Source organism: Eumetopias jubatus, unplaced genomic scaffold (genome assembly GCF_037043125.1).
Source record: "Eumetopias jubatus isolate StellerSeaLion01/CBP00866 unplaced genomic scaffold, mEumJub1_p1.0 scaffold_10, whole genome shotgun sequence".
Lineage (NCBI taxonomy): Eukaryota > Metazoa > Chordata > Mammalia > Carnivora > Otariidae > Eumetopias > Eumetopias jubatus.
This window is the reverse complement of record NW_028274816.1, coordinates 34,723,680-34,740,330: the sequence shown is the minus strand read 5'-3', so window position 1 is coordinate 34,740,330 and position 16,651 is coordinate 34,723,680. Positions and strand designations below refer to the sequence as shown.

The 16,651-nt window shown below is 42.1% G+C and overlaps 1 protein-coding gene across 1 annotated transcript in view; it reads right to left on the bottom strand.

Moving 5' to 3' along the window:
- Nucleotides 1-16,651, bottom strand: part of CDH13 (cadherin 13) — a 1,007,564-nt gene that overhangs the window by 601,613 nt on the left and 389,300 nt on the right. The gene's annotated exons all lie outside the window — the stretch shown is intronic.

The window sequence follows — 16,651 nt, the reverse complement described above, 5'->3', positions numbered from 1 at the left end:
AACGTTGAGTTGCCCAAAACCGCACAGCTAGTGAAAGAAGACTGATAATTAGAATTCAGGTGTTCTGACTCTGAGTTTGGTATCCCACTGACACCTGAACACAAATGTTGCCTAGCTCTGGACAGGAGATTCTTCCTAGGTGGTTGTAAAAAGGAAAGGCATTTCTACTGAGTTTCCATGGAAAGGGGGACGCAATAATGAGTTACAGTCCTTGAGGGAAAACTGTGCAAGATGGGATTGTATTTTTTTTAAAGATTTATTTATTTATTTTAGAGAGAGAGAGCGCGCGCACAAGAGCACACAGGAGCGGGGGGAGGGGCAGAGGGAGAGAATCCTCAAGCAGACCCCCTGCTGAGCACGGAGCCCAATGCGGGGCTTGATCTCACAACCCTGAGATCATGACCTGAGCCGAAGCCAAGAGTTGGACGCTTGACTGAGCCACCCAGGCGCCCCAATAGCATCGGATTCAGATGCATGTCAGATGTCTAGTGTTTCTAGTATTATAAAAAGCACATCAGCAATCCAGTCATTGTCGATGGATTGATTCAATTATTAGAAAACTTAAGTATCTTTGAAAACCTTGAATACATAAGCCTTGTGTTTTAACCGTACATTTTATGAACCATGAATACAGATTAAGTATTTCTAGTGAACACTTAGTATCCGACTGAGATGTGCTCAACATAAAAAGTACACACAGGATTTAAAAGACTAAGTACAAAAAAGGGATGCAAATTAATGATTTTTATGTTGGTTATATATTGAAATGATATTTGCATGTATTGGGTTAAATAAAATATATTATTCAATTAAATTTACATGTTTCTTTTCCCTATTTAAAATGTTGATAAAAATTAGAATTGCATATGTGGCTTAAATTATTGGACAATGGTTTAGATAGATGGAGGGCTAGATGGACATACAGATGAGAGATGGGTAGAATCATCCCTATTCATTTAATTTACAATCTATTCATAATATAAATTAGAGATATATAATCAAATTATTTCAGCATTTTCTCACGCATACCTATTCTCTCATATTGATTATATATACACAGATGTACGGTATGGATTTTAAAATGTTTGTTCAAACATTTAACATGGTTAGATTTCTCCCACATAGTCTCACATTAAAATTGCCTTTCTATGTTTATGATTCGAAACAATGACTACTCCTTCCAACATGCTCATGCTTGAAAGCTGACTTCATGAATTATTAGTTTCCCAATAGCCCGGGGAGAGGGCCTGCAGCTCCCCTAAGTGAACACGCCGCCCTTCTTCACGGACATGTGCCGTTACTGTGCAGCGAATGTCCTCCTCCGCCTCGAAGAGCAAACGGCCTGGTGCTTTAGCAGGAGCCTGAAGGAGCTCTCCCGAGAAGGGCAGCGTGGTGGCTGGGAGCATCGGTTTGTAACCTGGCTCTACCACTAAAGAAGCATGGGAGCGCCTTTTGGCCAACTATTTAACCTCCTCAATCCCAGTCTCCTAATCTGGGAGAAAAAGGGACCATGAATGCATATGCTTTACAGGTTTGTGTGGGGTCTAAATTATGAGTTACTTGTAGACGACTTTGCTTGTGGTCTGACACAGACCAAACCCTCATTCCGCTCCGGTTTTTGTGGTAGAGACTTCTGATCCTCATACATACTCAGTTCTCCTTTCTTCTGAGGATGTAGAGAAATATACTTTCGCATCCTCTTTGCAGTTGGATGAGTCTATGTCATTGTTATGGGTGGCGGATTACAGTAGCAAGTGTCATCTGTCACCTGATGGACAAAGTAGTTGTGAATGCAGAAGTTAGAATGCTCTCTTGCTTTGCCATGGAGAACTCACGTGTATCATGTTAGGATGGTGCTGTCATGACATTGTGGGGACATGACTGCATGGAGCAGAATGCCCCTCTAACAAATATTCATGATGTAGCATAAGCAATAAATAAGCTTCTGTTGTTTAAGTCGTTGATATTTGGAGGGTTGCTTATTACTGCAGGATAACTTAACCTAGCCTGTTACACACACTATTGCCTAAGGCAAATCCCCTGCTGATGCAGGTCTTTGGATTGCCCAGGCTTTTGCATAGCTCCTGGTCTACAACCTCTCACAGAGAAACAGAAATCACTTGGTCCTTCCCTCCAGAGTAACAGAAGGTCAGTCATCTTTGGGTGTCTCCCTCCTCTTCATTCACTTCCACCAACTTTCTCCCTCCTGTACCAAGTTACTACAAGGTTTTCTTCAGAGAAAGCAGATTATATAAGTCATGTTTCCTTTCCTAAAACAAATTCTGCTTCTAAAACAGCTTTTATGACCAAGATACATTTTTTTTTAATACTGCACCAAAGCTATTAAAAAGAATGGAAACTACAGATCATAAAAATGTCAACAGTGAAACACTCATTTCCATGCAAGTTGTGAAAAAAATCAATATATGTCAACCTATTCCTTAAGAACAAAGGAAGATAAAGGAATACTTCAAATATTTTTGTTATTATTTTGTCCAAACTCACGGATCCATTGTTGCTTATTTATGTCTAGAAGGAACCCCAAAGGTTATTATGTCGAACACCCTCAAATTGTCAGTATCAAATTCATAGTGGTTCATGTCAAAATATCTAGTTACAGGGACAGAGATCACAAGTTCTTCCAATAATACATTTTTAAAGAATAGTTCATGATTTTGCAGTTTTCCAGAAGTGAAGAAAGACGAGATTTGCTGCTGCAAGACCAGAATTTCTTAATAAACATGCCAAGAAGCAAGAGGATTCCAGAACCACTAGTGTGATATTTTAGGTGAAAACAGTTTTTCCTATCTAGAGAAGCATCAATTCCTTAGAAACAGAGTGAAATTTTCCTCAAAGATCTTGGGAATTTCTCAGGTGCCATTGGCCCAGTTTTTTTCTCCTTCCCTTATCTGGTCCCTAGCAGCCAGTGACTTCCACTTCACCTGTATTTAAAGAGAGAGGACAAGAATTAACATTTATTTCCAAAGCTCTGCTTTCCCCTAAAAGACAACCGCTTGCCCTTATGAGGGACAGAACCAGTGTGTTCCACTTGGTTCAGAAGACCAGGCCCTGTCCATGCTGGATCAGGGGTCAGAGTGAACACTTGGGGAGAGCTAATAAGAATGAGGATGGCCGCAGGTCAGTGAGGCTGGAGGAAGAAGTGATAGTGTTTGAGAGGTGGCATAGCCTAGGGCTAAGGTCCTGGTGCCAGACTTCCTGGGTTTGGATCCCACCCCCGCACTTTCCAGATGGGTGATCTTGGATGGTGTCTTAACCTAGTCACACCTCAGTTTCTCATCTTCAAAGTCAGGAGGATGTTGAATGGTCTCTACCTTCGAGGACTGTTACATAGATTAAATGTGCTCTATACTTAGAAAGTACATAAAACGGTACCCGGAGTATAGTAGGTGCCACCTCTATGGGTGTTTCTTAAAGAGAAGATAACGGTCTTGCCAAAGTGATATCGTCATATTTACAAATGGTGTTTATTAGTCGGAAATCTGAAAAACACCTCAGCTCCGCAGTTCCATTAGAGAACCACTTGTGTGGATTGTGGCCAGTGGTGGCACTGTGATAAACACAAGTGGCCTTATCTGAATGAGACTGAGGCTCCCGCTTACACCTCTAATGAACGACGTGCATGGACATAATTCAAGATGTGTGATTGAAAAATAATTTTATTTGATGTTTTATGGGAAAATTTAAGAACATGCATTTGGGATTCTGAAAAACTTCCTTAAATTGAAGACGTTACTGCCCCTTATTCTTGGTACCCGGACACTCAACTGAGGAGCATGGGACATGGACAGATTTTGCCCCCAAACCCAAACCTTCTTTTCGCACTGAAAGCGTTCTGACCGGTGGGTAGCAATCAGGTGTCGTAATGGAAAAGACCGCACTTTCTTCACAAAGTTTAGACCCTGGGCAGAAATTGAAGAACAACAGAGTAGGGGGTAGATAAAGCTGAAAAAGTGGCAAGCGAGATGGACACAGACTGTGCCCTCAACGCACTTAGAGTCTTCAAATGAAGCAGTGAAGCTACAGGGATGTGAGACATTAAAACCCCTCCCCTCCCAACGGCCTGCCTAATTCTTGTAGAGCTAGGGCCTATTAGAAAGTACCAGTAGCAAAGACAAAGACCATGGGGCCAGTCTCTGTGCAGGGATGGCATGGGCCCATGGGCCAATCATGAGCACTGCCAGGGAGCTGGTTCAGAAGACCAGGCCTCAGTATTTAGACAGGCAGCCTGCAACAAAAAGGAGCAATGAAGGCGAGAATTCTATTGCTTCCTGCTCTTGGCTTACTTGACCCATGTTTGCCAGATTCTGAACATCACTGCATGAGTGAGAGCGTAGCCTGTTCCTATGAGACTCGGCTCTGAGGTTACGGGGTCCTGAGATAGCCTCCTTAATAGCTATGTGACATTACATCAGTTTTCATCCATAAGTCTCAGTTCCTCTCTCTGTGAAGTGGGAACGAAAATCATTATGACAATCTTTTAGAGTTTTTTAGAGACCGAGATAATGTCTACAAAGTGATCAGGACAGCGTCTGGCACTCGGAAGACGTGTAAAAATAGTATTATTACCCCCCTGGAAGCGGGCATCTGCCATGATTCAACCCGTAAGATCTGACCATGGGCACCTACCTCTCACTGATGCTCTGAGCCGTCCATTTTGGCTGAGGCTGCCATTTTGCTAAGCCTAGTTGTAACTTCTATAGAACGGTGGTGAGATCCCGTCTAATAGAATAGCTGGGGAGATGTTTCTGGAAGGATTTTTTTTTTTTGGGGGGAGGCAGGAAGGGATAGAGGGAGAGGGAGAGAGAGAGAATCCCAAGCAGACTCCCTGCTGAGCATGGAGCCTGGTGGGGGCTCAGCCTCATGACCCTGAGATCACGACCTGAGCCCAAATCAAGGGTCAGACATTTAACCAGCTGAGACACCCAGATGCCCCTCGCGTAGCTGGGGAGATCTAATGAGACAGCGTACTGATCATACTCCAACAGCCCTACAGTGTAGGTCAGACATTTAACCAGCTGAGACACCCAGATGCCCCTCGCGTAGCTGGGGAGATCTAATGAGACAGCGTACTGATCATACTCCAACAGCCCTACAGTGTGGGAGGGCTTCCCAACCCAGCTGCAGGCACTCCTGTTAGGTCCTCCTTCAAGATTTTGGCTTGAGCAAGTGGTAGAACGGAGGGAGGAAGATGGATAAGGCCTGACTCACTCTAACCTTTAGAGGTCAAGGAGAAGAAGAGGGACAAGAAAAGCAGGTGAGGAAAATTGGCCGTGGAGGAAGCAGAAAAACCGGGACAGATTACTATATGGCTTTTTCTTTTTTGACTAAAACACCTTTCTTCATCTTGCCCTGTTTTAGCATTCACTCCAAATGCTCTTCATGCTCACTCAGCAGTCTTCTGATTACGAGCTGGCTGTCCACAAAGGATGGAGTAGGTGCAGAAAACGTGCTGATCGTGTGGACCCGGAGTATCCGGTCTCTTTGACAGTAATTTCTCTTTGTAAATTAACAGATTGACTCCATGCAGGGAGAGAACATGCTGACCGTTTGGACTCTGTGTATCTCAGCACCTCTGATAGTCGTTCGCCTTTTAAAATTAATAGGTTGGCTTCGTACAGGAAGAGAAAATGCTGATCATATGGACTTCGAGCGTTCCGGTCCTTGTCACACTCATACCTCTCTTTGCAAATTAACAAATTGGGATGCAGGCTTTACAGTCCCTTTGTAAGCATCAGCCCTAAGAGGTGGTTCTTGTCTTTGGGTTGACAATAAATATCACAAGGTCTTTATATCAGGTCCAATATCAGATTGTTGAGTGACCAACCTGCCCCAGTTTGCCCAGAACTTTCCTGCTTTTAGCTCTAAAAGCCCCGTAGCTTGGGAGCCCCACTGTCTCGGGAAAACCAGGACAGCTTGCTCAGGACCTTCCTGGTTTTAAAACATGTTTGGAGAAGCCCCTCCGTCCTTGATTACCCCATAGCTTAGCTACTTGGTGAGGAAAACCCAGCATCACCATGTAGCTGAGAAAAAGCCAAAGTGCTCCAGAAATTACCTACATGTGCCAAATTCAGATTTCATATCTAGTTTTAGAAGGACCTTTACGCTGTTACTGACTTGACATCTTCTAGATATCACACCACCGTATAATCCATGAGTATTTTGTTTTACAGCACTTATACTTAAGACATTTCACAGAAGGCAAGCTTTACACTAACACACAGGAGTTAAGATGATTATTTTATACCCGGACTGCATCCAAACTGCAGTTCTTCCTGGCTGAAGACAACCTACATTCTTAGTTTTAGATCCCAAAGCCATTTGCTGGTTGCTACACGGTGGTATGGTGTGGCCTAGCAGGGGTTTTGCAAACAAAATTTTCCCCAGCTGCACGTGCTGCTGACCCTTTTCTCTACCACCTGAAGGGAGTGGGAAGAGAGTGTGGGAGACAGTAACATAGCCAAAGAATGAGCATTCACCATTAGTCCTTGGGCTCTTTTCTCTCTCTCACTCCTAACTAGCAGCAACTCTGTGTTAACTCTGTCTCTTCTCATCTTTGCTCCAGCATCCACCATGGCTGGCCACACCCACTTCACCAGCCTTTCCTTACCTCTGCAATCCCACACTTGCCAGCTTGTTCTAGCCTCAAGCTTCTTCTTCTCCTTTTTAAAAGATTTTGTTTATTTATTTGAGAGACAGAGAGAGCATGAGAGAGAGAGCGAGTGGTGGGGGAGGGAGCATGAGTGGTGGGGGAGGGGCAGAGGGAAAGGGAGAAGCAGACTCCCCACGGAGCAGGGACCCCCCCCCCCCAAATCAGGACTCGATCCCAGGACCTTCAGATCAGGATCTGAGCTGAAGTCAGAAGCTTAACTGACTGAGCCAGCCAGGTGCCCCCATCTAACTTTTTTCTGATATCTCCACTTGGACATCTCACAAATTTCTCACACTTAGCTTGTTCACATCTTGATTCCTTCCCCTCAACAAGCAACTCCCCAATTATCTCACTGTTCCCAAGCCTCTCCTCTAAAGATGCTACAGAACTGGCTTTGAATATGGAGGAAGAGGCCGGGAAGAGCCTCTAGAAGTTGGAAGAGGCAGGGAATGGATTTTCCCCTGGAGCCTCCAGAATGAACCAGCCCTGCAGGGACCTTTATTTCAGCCTTGTAAGACCCATTTTGGACTTCTGCCTCCAAAATTGTAAGAGAATAAATTCATGTTGAGCCATTATGTATGCAATAATATTTTATGGCAGTATTAGGAAACCAAAAGAGATAAGGGGCATCACCCTATTGGGTCTACCTCCAATTATTTGTAAGCCAATCCACTTCTCCCCATCTCCATCTTTATAACCTTATGCTGGGTGTACCGTAACAACTCCCTAACCAGTCTTTTCTTGGGGAAAATTAAAAATGGCTGCGAAGTTTTTGGTCAACCTTCCCATCGAGAGGTAGAGTCTATTTCTCCTCCTCTTGAACTTAAGATAACCCTGGGCTGCTTTGCCCAATAGAACACAGTGGAAGTGATGGTGTGTAACTTCCAGGACTTGGCCTTAAGAGAGATGTAACTTCTATTTTCACATGCGTGGACTGTTCCCATTGGAAGCCAACCAGCATGTAAGACCTCTGATCAGCTCCGGGGAAGCCCAAGGTACCAAACAGAAAAGGGCCACCCTGAAGAAGCACCAAGGCACCAGATTTGCAAGTGAAGCTTTCTTGGATCGTCCAGGCTCGCCAAGTCAGCAGCTGAAAACAGCTGAGTGAAAGACCCTACCGATATGCAGATGAACCCTGCTTGAATTTTTGGCCAACAGAAACACGATCAAATAGAATGGTTGTTATTTGAGGTCTCTAACTTTGGGTAGTTTGTTACACAGCGATAGATAACTAAAACACCTCTCTCCCACTCAGGTGAGTGCTCTAACCCACCTGTGACATAACGGCCACCACAGTCATCTCACAGTTATTCTTGAGGGTCATTCTCTTGCTTCCCACTGCACTTAGGGGGAAAGTGAACTTCTATCCTCTGTCATTCTTCCTATTGATCCCTGGAACCCAGCCATCAGACATCACAAGCATCACTGGATATTTATGGTCTAACGGCTATTCAATTAGAAACGCACTTTTTAATTCAATACCTCTTTACGCAGCACTGACAATGTGCCAGACACTGAGTTAAGTGTTAAGGGCAGGGTGGAGAACCAACTGGCATGGGAGATCCACACAAAGCAAGAGAAGAAACAATGCTTTTAAACGTTACAAAGCATGACAAATTCTGTGAATGGAAAAAACATACAGACACACAGCATGGTGATAGAAAATTAAGAGGGTGTACCTGAGTTAAGTAAGGTAATAAGGAAAGGCTTCTCTGAACAGATGATGTTTAATCAGACATTTAAAAGTGAAGACCTTGGTATCATTAACCTTAGACCAGGCTCTATCTTTCCAGATACAAAGCCCGGAGCCCATGTCCAGGGGAGACCACATAACTCCTCCTCCCTCGGGTCCGAATGTCTCTGTCATTCTGTCATCATATATTTTGCTAGCATTCCTCTTTCTTCATTTTCCCCTGCTCCATAAATTGCCTCTCTGCCCTGGCTCACTTTCTCAGCTTCCAGCCTCCAATCCCATTCCCCATAGCGTCCCTAGAGGGCCTTTTTCTCAGATAATTGTCTCCAGGCCTACTGTGACATGGGAGTGCCCACATTAGCTTGAACATTAATACAACAACTGGCAAACCCAAGTCCAATTACTTTTCAATTCTGCTGGGCAGAGGTTATTCACATTTGCTATATTTGGGGGATCAGGTAGGGCTTCCTTATTTTTGCTCTATTGCTTTCATATATTTACAAATATTATTACAAAGTATTTAACTTCATAAACAGAAGTTTGGTTTCAATTAACTGTGGTGGAAAAAGCAACATGAGCTCTTTAGTGTCAAAGTCATTTGGTGACAATTTTGCGGTGGATGCCCAGGACCCTCTGATGTTGGTCCCCCGGCACATGGGAGAGCCTCTTCCCTAGCATACCAGTGATGGGTGTGCAAGAGGGATTTTCACCTGGGAAAGGCATTGCTCACTCATCATCTGCATGTGTTCCTGCCAGTCACTCATTGCCCTGTGTCCCAATGTTGGCAGAGGGGGAAAGTCACTGGGAAACCATTTTGGAAAAAGATTTCACATAAACCATGCTTCTGGGAATTCACACGGTATGATTTAAGAGATAGGAAAAAAGTCTGATCACCCCAATAAGGCTCTTCTGCCACCTTGGTGTGGAGCTTCAGCTGTATACCATTAGAACCACTTCTCAGAATGTCTCTAGGAGATACTTATTCAAGTGTTCATGTCCATGGGAAGGGAGCAAGCTATCAGAAATGGAAAATACACTAGACCAGGAGCCTGGAAGCCTGGGTTCCAGTTCCAAATTTCCTCTACTGCACGGTATGACTTTGGGCAAGATTATTAGTGTTAGAAACACAAGACTATGATTCTCATCTGTAAGATAGAGAGACCAATATATGAGTCTATCCCCTGACTCCTGTATTCACTCTGCCACAGAAGATTAATCAAGTACCCGCTATGTACCAGGCCCTCTGCCAGGGAGTATGGGAATGAGGGTCATTAGCTATTGAAGGTAAGCACCTTGGGGGCAGCAACAGTCTCCTTACAGGTGAGAGGTCTGGGTGGTTATCAGGCAAGTGGTCCAGGCTGAAATAGGTTGTTTAGGGAGACATGAAAGGAAGCTAAGTAGAGACAACCCAAATCTGTGTGTGGCACGATGGAGGACAACAGTGTCCCCATCACGGCATCATAGCAGGCTGTGAAAAAGGAAGGCAGCTATGAAATTAGGCATTTTTCACCCACTTCATTATTTTGCCTAAACCAATGGGCCTTAACCTAGAGATCCAAGGTGCTTATGTAGTGAAGTAAGGATAGCAATGTATGGGGTGCAAGAGCACAGGCTCTGGACTCAGACCTGAGCCCAACTCTTCTTGCGACTCGCATTACCTACAAGTTATGAGACATCGGGCACATGACTTACCCCCTATACACCTCAGTTGCTTCTCTGTGCCTCTTCTGTGATTGGATAACGTCACATGAATTAATACAGGGAAAGCACCGAGCACAGTTCTGGCTCAGAGCAAGGGCTCAGAAAGGTCAGGAAGCCCTACATACCACTCTCCCTTTCCACTTTTTGTCTTGTCATAGGAGTGCTGCAATTCATAATCCAAGTCGTGTTTTGGCCCTACATAGGAATGTTGGAATTTTAGGAATGGAGGTTTATATATTTGGTAACAGATCATAATTTTTCAGATGGATTGAATGTCTGGGTCAAATTGCCAGTGTTCTCTAATTCAGTCCATTAAAGTTGTGGCAAGAAAAATTATCAGCTCCATATCTCTCTGATATTAAAAAGATTGTTTTATCAATTTAAGGGACATTGATAAACCAGAGGAAATTAGCTTTCTGAGGAAGAAATTCCTTGAGAATTTCTGAAGCCACAGCTCCTTTGAATTCTTAAGGGCCAAGGTCTTAGATTCAGAAAGACAGTGACACAAGGAGGTTCTAGTTATACCTGCTCATTTCACGGGGGATGGACACCCTCTGTCTCTAAGCTCCACTAAAGATGTACCATGTGTTAAGGACCCAGAAAGTCAGTCCTGTAAGCCAGGGTTGCCCTCTGACTGACATGTTATGGAACAGTCTGGCTCAAACCATACTGGCAGCCAAACCATCCTGTGCCCACTCTGAATGATGACATCTCTGAAAGCTGGAGCTCCTGAGGCTGTGGCAAGCACCCACCCCCGCCTGTGCCCCCATCACATCCTCGCAGGCACCTCTGACTTGAGTGGCCACTGTGTGCATGGCCTGGCTGTCCGAGGGTCCTCCCTTAGCGCATGTGACTACGAGTCATTCTGCCCAAGATTTTCTCTGACATATGGAGGAACTTGTTCCTTGAGGCAGTGGACACCCCGTGGGGCCACTCTCCATCCATGGGGAGTGGGGATCCTGTGCATAAAGACTCCAACCTCTCCATCTTTCAGGCAATGATTCCAGGAGGAATTTCACAGGGTTCTCAGAGGTTCTGGTAATGCTGAATAAATTAACCCTGTTGACAAGAGAAGCAACCTCAGTATTACACCTTATGCCTGGCTTTTCCTCCTTTTCTCTCTCTAGCCTTTCGCTCGCTTCTGCTTCCCTGGACTTCCTCCCGGATACACGTCCTGTACCCAAGTCCTCACCTTGGGCTCTTCTTTCTGGGGAACCCGAACTAAAGCAGATGTCATTCAACCAGTCCATCTGTGTCTGGATGAGAATGGATTAGCACACAGCAAGAGGTACTGTCAGGTGTGGGGAAGGGCGAGGAAGCAAAGCAAAGGAAGAAACTATCCTCCAAAGTTTGTTAGTGTTCTGGAAAAAGAGAGCGTCTCATTATCTGACAGTTTCTCTGAGGTTGGTGGGTACCAGCAGGAACTCTTTTTTTCTGACTGCATATTTGTTTTTAGGACCACCCCAGATGCTGACTTCAAAAGCTTTCTAGTTTGTAATGTGCTATATAAGACTTCTTTTGTTCTTTCCAGAGTGTCTCATTCCATTTTGGCAGGAGACACACAGAAGAACATCATTATCATGGAAATGTCCTTAGTATCTCCTCCCTGGGCCTGGTCAGGGGAGCTTAGGGAAGGACACTGGCTTCTGAGGCCCAGCCCTGTCTTGGCATTCAGAACCCTCTGTGCCATCCTTCAGCACCATCATGGAATTCAGGCGAGAGATTTGTCAGAACAAAAGTTATCCCTGTAATCTGTGAGGTCACAGGAACACATACACTGGGAAAAAGAGAAACGAATTATTTGACATCCACAAACTAAAACAGAAAAACAGCAAACCACCAGGGGGGGACAAATATTTTTCTGGAAGAATTTAGCCAGTGGCACACATGAGAAGCCCCACTCAAATTAAACGTAAAGGCTCAGCTATCCAGGCTTTTTTTTTTTTTTTTTTTTTATGTGAGGTGAAACCTAGTTTTTCTACAATAAATAGTGAAGATGAGAAAAAAAAGAAACTTCAGAGAGTTCTTGAAAAAGGGAAGGGCTAAAGTCACACAGCATTTAACTGACAAAGCACACAAACAAAATTTGCATTTAGGGTGAGAAAATGTTACTTAATGATTTGCATTTTCCAGACAACAAAACTTTCAAGGAATTCTTACTTTTAAAAGTAAAGTTGCTTATGAGCCATGGTAATCTAAGACACACAATTTTTTTCTTTTAAATTATATTTAAGACATCTCCCCGGCCCCATTTCAATGTCTCTAAAAGTTAGGGATGGATCTTACAATTCATGTTAAGGAAGGACTGTGTCCACATTTAAGTGCCAACATATTTCTTTCTTAATGGTATCAAAAAAATACAGGTATGCTCAACTCACACTCTGGTCTCAACGCCTGCCCTTTACCACTTCTGGAGCAGGAGGGAATTTTCTCTCCCGAGGTTTAAAGTGAGCATTGCCAGTTCTCAGGGAGAAGGAAGATGGAGCAGGCCACAAGGATTGGTCTAGAATGGATGCTAACAACTGGTTTTAAAGGGGCTTGTGCATCAGACTGAGGAGTCAGGCTCAGGCTTCAAGGGTGGCTACCCAGTCTCCTTACACTAAAGAGTGACAAGAAGAAATATTTGCTAGCTCACCAAAAGGAAGAGGCATCCAAATGCCACTTTTCTTGTACTTGTTTTCAAACTTTTAAATTATAGCATAATATGCATCATTCATTTATGGAACTGCAAAAATATAAGTGTACAGTTTGATGAATTCTTTTTGTAGTGAATATACCTATATAATCACCATGGAGATGAACATATAAACACTATCATTGCCCCAGAAATGTCCTGATGCCCCCTTTTAGTCCTCACCCTTACAAAGGTAACCACCGTTCTGATTTCGACCACCAGAGGATAGTTCTGCCCACAGGTGTTTGTCTCCATCACATCTGCCTCCTGGTCATGCAGTGTTAACATCTCTGAGGTTCTCGAGCATAATAGTAGGGTTTCTTTTTTTTTTTTTCATTGCCACATAATGTCCACATACATATCAGAATTTATCCATTTGTCTCTTGACAGGCTTTTGGGGTGTTTCTAGTTTGGGCTATTATGAATAGTGTTGTGAGCATCTTGTAAGTGTCTTTTGGTGTATGTACGTATATAGTGCTTCCAGGTAGCCACAGGAGTCAAATTTCAAGGTCAAAGATGCTCCGTTTGCAGGGTGTGAGGGTTTCAGTTGCTGCATGTCCTTGCCAACGCGTGGTTTTGTTAGTTGTTTTGTTTCTAAGCCATTTTGGTGTGTGTCTGTGATAGCATTTCTGTATAATCTCTGCAGTTTTAACTTTGCATTTCCCTGATGACTGACTTTAAAAAAACCCTTTTCTATGTTTAGTGGTCATCTGGACATCTTATTTTGTACAAACCTGTTAAAATTCATTACCTACTTTTAATTGGGTTATCTGCCCTTTGGTTAGTGCTTTGTAGGTGTTGTTAATGCATACTGGATAAATGCCCTTTAATAGACACACATATCACAAATATTTTTCCCACTCTGTAGCCTTTCCACTTGCTCAATGGTGTATTTTGATGAACACAATTTTCTACTTTTAGTGAAGTCCAATGTATTTATCATCTTATTTACGTACATAAGATAAATGGCTTATAATTTTTCTTCCCTTTTAAAGTCCATATCAGCTATTGTGGTGAAGGTTATACCGCCCTTAAAAGAGAAGCGGAAAAAGGTTTCACCTCTTCTAGCTTCTAGATGATTTTTATGAGACTAGTTTAGCTTCCTCCTTAAGTGTCTGGCAGAATCCACGATGAAGTCACCTGGCCCGGAGCTCTTGGGGGCTCCAGAGATGTCATTTCCTACATACAGGACTACTGAGAGTTTTCTATTTCTTCTTGTGTATTTGGTAAGCTTAGGTTTTCGTTTTTGAGAGAATGTGTCGGTTCTGTTTAATTCTCAAATTGATTTTCACAAATGTTTTCACAAGTGACCCTTTTCTTCTCTTTTTGATATTTGAAGAATCCCTAGTGATATATCTCCTTTTACATGCCTTTGATTGGCAAAATTGTGCCTGTTTTTTCTTTCTTGCTTATCCTTCCTGAGGGCTTCTCAATGCATGGACATTTCAAAGAACCAATTTGGAGCTTTGTTGCATGCTTTCCTATTTGTATCCATTTTCTTTTTAAAAATAGATTTATTTATTTATTTGAGAGAGCGAGCGAGCCCACAAGCAAGGGGGGAAGGGCAGAGGGAGAGAATCCCAAGCAGATTCCCCACTGAACAGGGAGCCCCAGGCAAGGCTCAATCCCAGGACCCTGAGCTCACGACCTGAGCCGAAACGGTAAGTCAGACACTTAACTGACTGAGCCACCCAGGTGCTCCTTATCTTTTTTCCGTGTTATTTATATGTTTGTTACTTCCTTCCTTTTATTTTCCTAGAGGTAAGTTTACAATTCTTCTTTGATTTAGATCATTCCTTTTCAGCTTTCTGAATTATGCATTCAAAGCCCATGTTTTTCCTCTATTTTATCTGTGTCCCACAAGTTTTATGTTTTATTTTCATGACATTGTATTCCAAGTATTTTCCACTTTCCACTACTATGTCTTGTTTTGCCCATGGACTATTTCAAAGTATATTATTTAGTTTCCAGACCTGTGGGGATCCTCTGGTTTTCTTTTTGTTATTGATTGATTTCTGGTTTAAATCCATAATGGTCAGAACACATATTCTGTATGATTTCTACTTTTTGATGTTTGTTGAGAGGTAGTTTATGACCAGCGTATGATATATTTGTAATTGTTTTATGTGTCCTTTAAAAATAAGTATATTCTGAAGTTTTTAGGTAAGTGTTCTACTCATGCTTATATTAAAGTTTTCATGATCCTTATTTATATTTAGATTGTTCTATCGGCTACTAAGAGATGTGTTAAAACTTCCAGCTATGATTATGAGTTTTTCTACTTCTACCATTAGTTCTGCTTTATATATTAGTGTTGTTTTATATTTGTGATTGGATGCCTCCAAATTTAGGATTGTTATATTTTCCAGTTGTATGGTTTTATAATTGTGAAATAATTCCTTTTTATCTGTAGTAATCTTTCTTTAACATCTATTTCCCCTGATAATAGCATAGCCACACTGACTTTCTTTTGGTTAGCATTTAAGTGGTAAATTTATTTAAATTCCTTACTTTTTATTTTTCTGTATCCTTACATTAAGCTATATCTAATTTAAGCAATATATAGCTGTTATTTTAAGATGTAGTCTAATAATACTTGCTTTTCATTGGAGTATTTATCATTTTATATTCCTGGGTCCTCATCTGGACACATCCTGTTTGCATTGCCCTAATATGAGTCTGTCTTCTGACACATAAGAGAGAGGCTAAAAATGAGGATACACAGAGAAGCAAAAAGGTAGAGAAAGAAACACTGGGACCTTGTGACAACTATTGAGTCCCATAGTAAGCTGATGACACCCACTCAGCTCCTGTAGTAAGTTACAGGTGAAGCCAGAACTCCCTACCCTGGGCATTGTCCCTACATGCACCCCATTAGCACATAATCTGCGGTCACCCTCTCTTTACTAGATACTAGTATTCGTACCTACTATGCTCCAGGCACTGCTCTAAGAACTTTGCATGTATGATCTCATTCAATTCTCATATTAACCCTAGCAGGTAAGTTTGATTTTTATTCTCTTTTCACAGACAGAAAAAAGTTGTCTTACAAAGGTAAAAAAAAGAATTTGGCACAAATCACAAGGTGGATGAATTCCAGATCTGGGAGTTAAACCCAGAAAATTTGACTCCAGTGTCTTAGGTATTAAATGTTTCACTTTTTGACATTTTTCCACTAGGTTTCTTATGTGGAAAGAAAAATCAGGGTATTTTTAGACTTTGGCCCAACATGTACAACCCATTTATTTCCTCAAATACTCTTTTATAAAATGTCTATTTTATTGATAATTGCTAATGATCTGTCTTTTCCATTGTTCTTATTTAAAGTTTTATTTCTGAAAGTTCCATCCTTGCTTTTCTTAACGTTCTTAAATGTTTTATGGGTCTTCATAGCATGTTTTCCATAAAATCCATGGATTGTGGTTTTCTGCCATGTGTGGCAGAATTCAGGAAGAGATGAAAATATCTGAACCTGACTTGTTAATCTTACATCTTATTTCTATAGGATGCTGTGCTTTTTCTTGCTAAAGAAATGTTGACAGTTTGAATTTATCACAATGCATTCAGAAACCTTGAGGTTTTATAACAGAAAATAATGTATCATTAGGCACTCTGAAAGGATAATGAGGCATTTACTACTTGCTCATTTTGGTAAAGGTTTCTAGAAATAAACATTAACTCGTATGGACTTGGCATATGGATCATTCATGAACTAAGCAGAAAATGCACAATATAGTTAGCTGCTTGAATTATTTCTCCATAAATTATTCATGCTTTTAATTTATCTAACCATTTTCCTTCTCTTACAATATCTGAATTATTCTCATTTCCACATGACAGGAGTGCATTAGCATCACAAGGACAGAGTTAACAACAAAAAACATAAACAAGAAAACACACACACACACACACA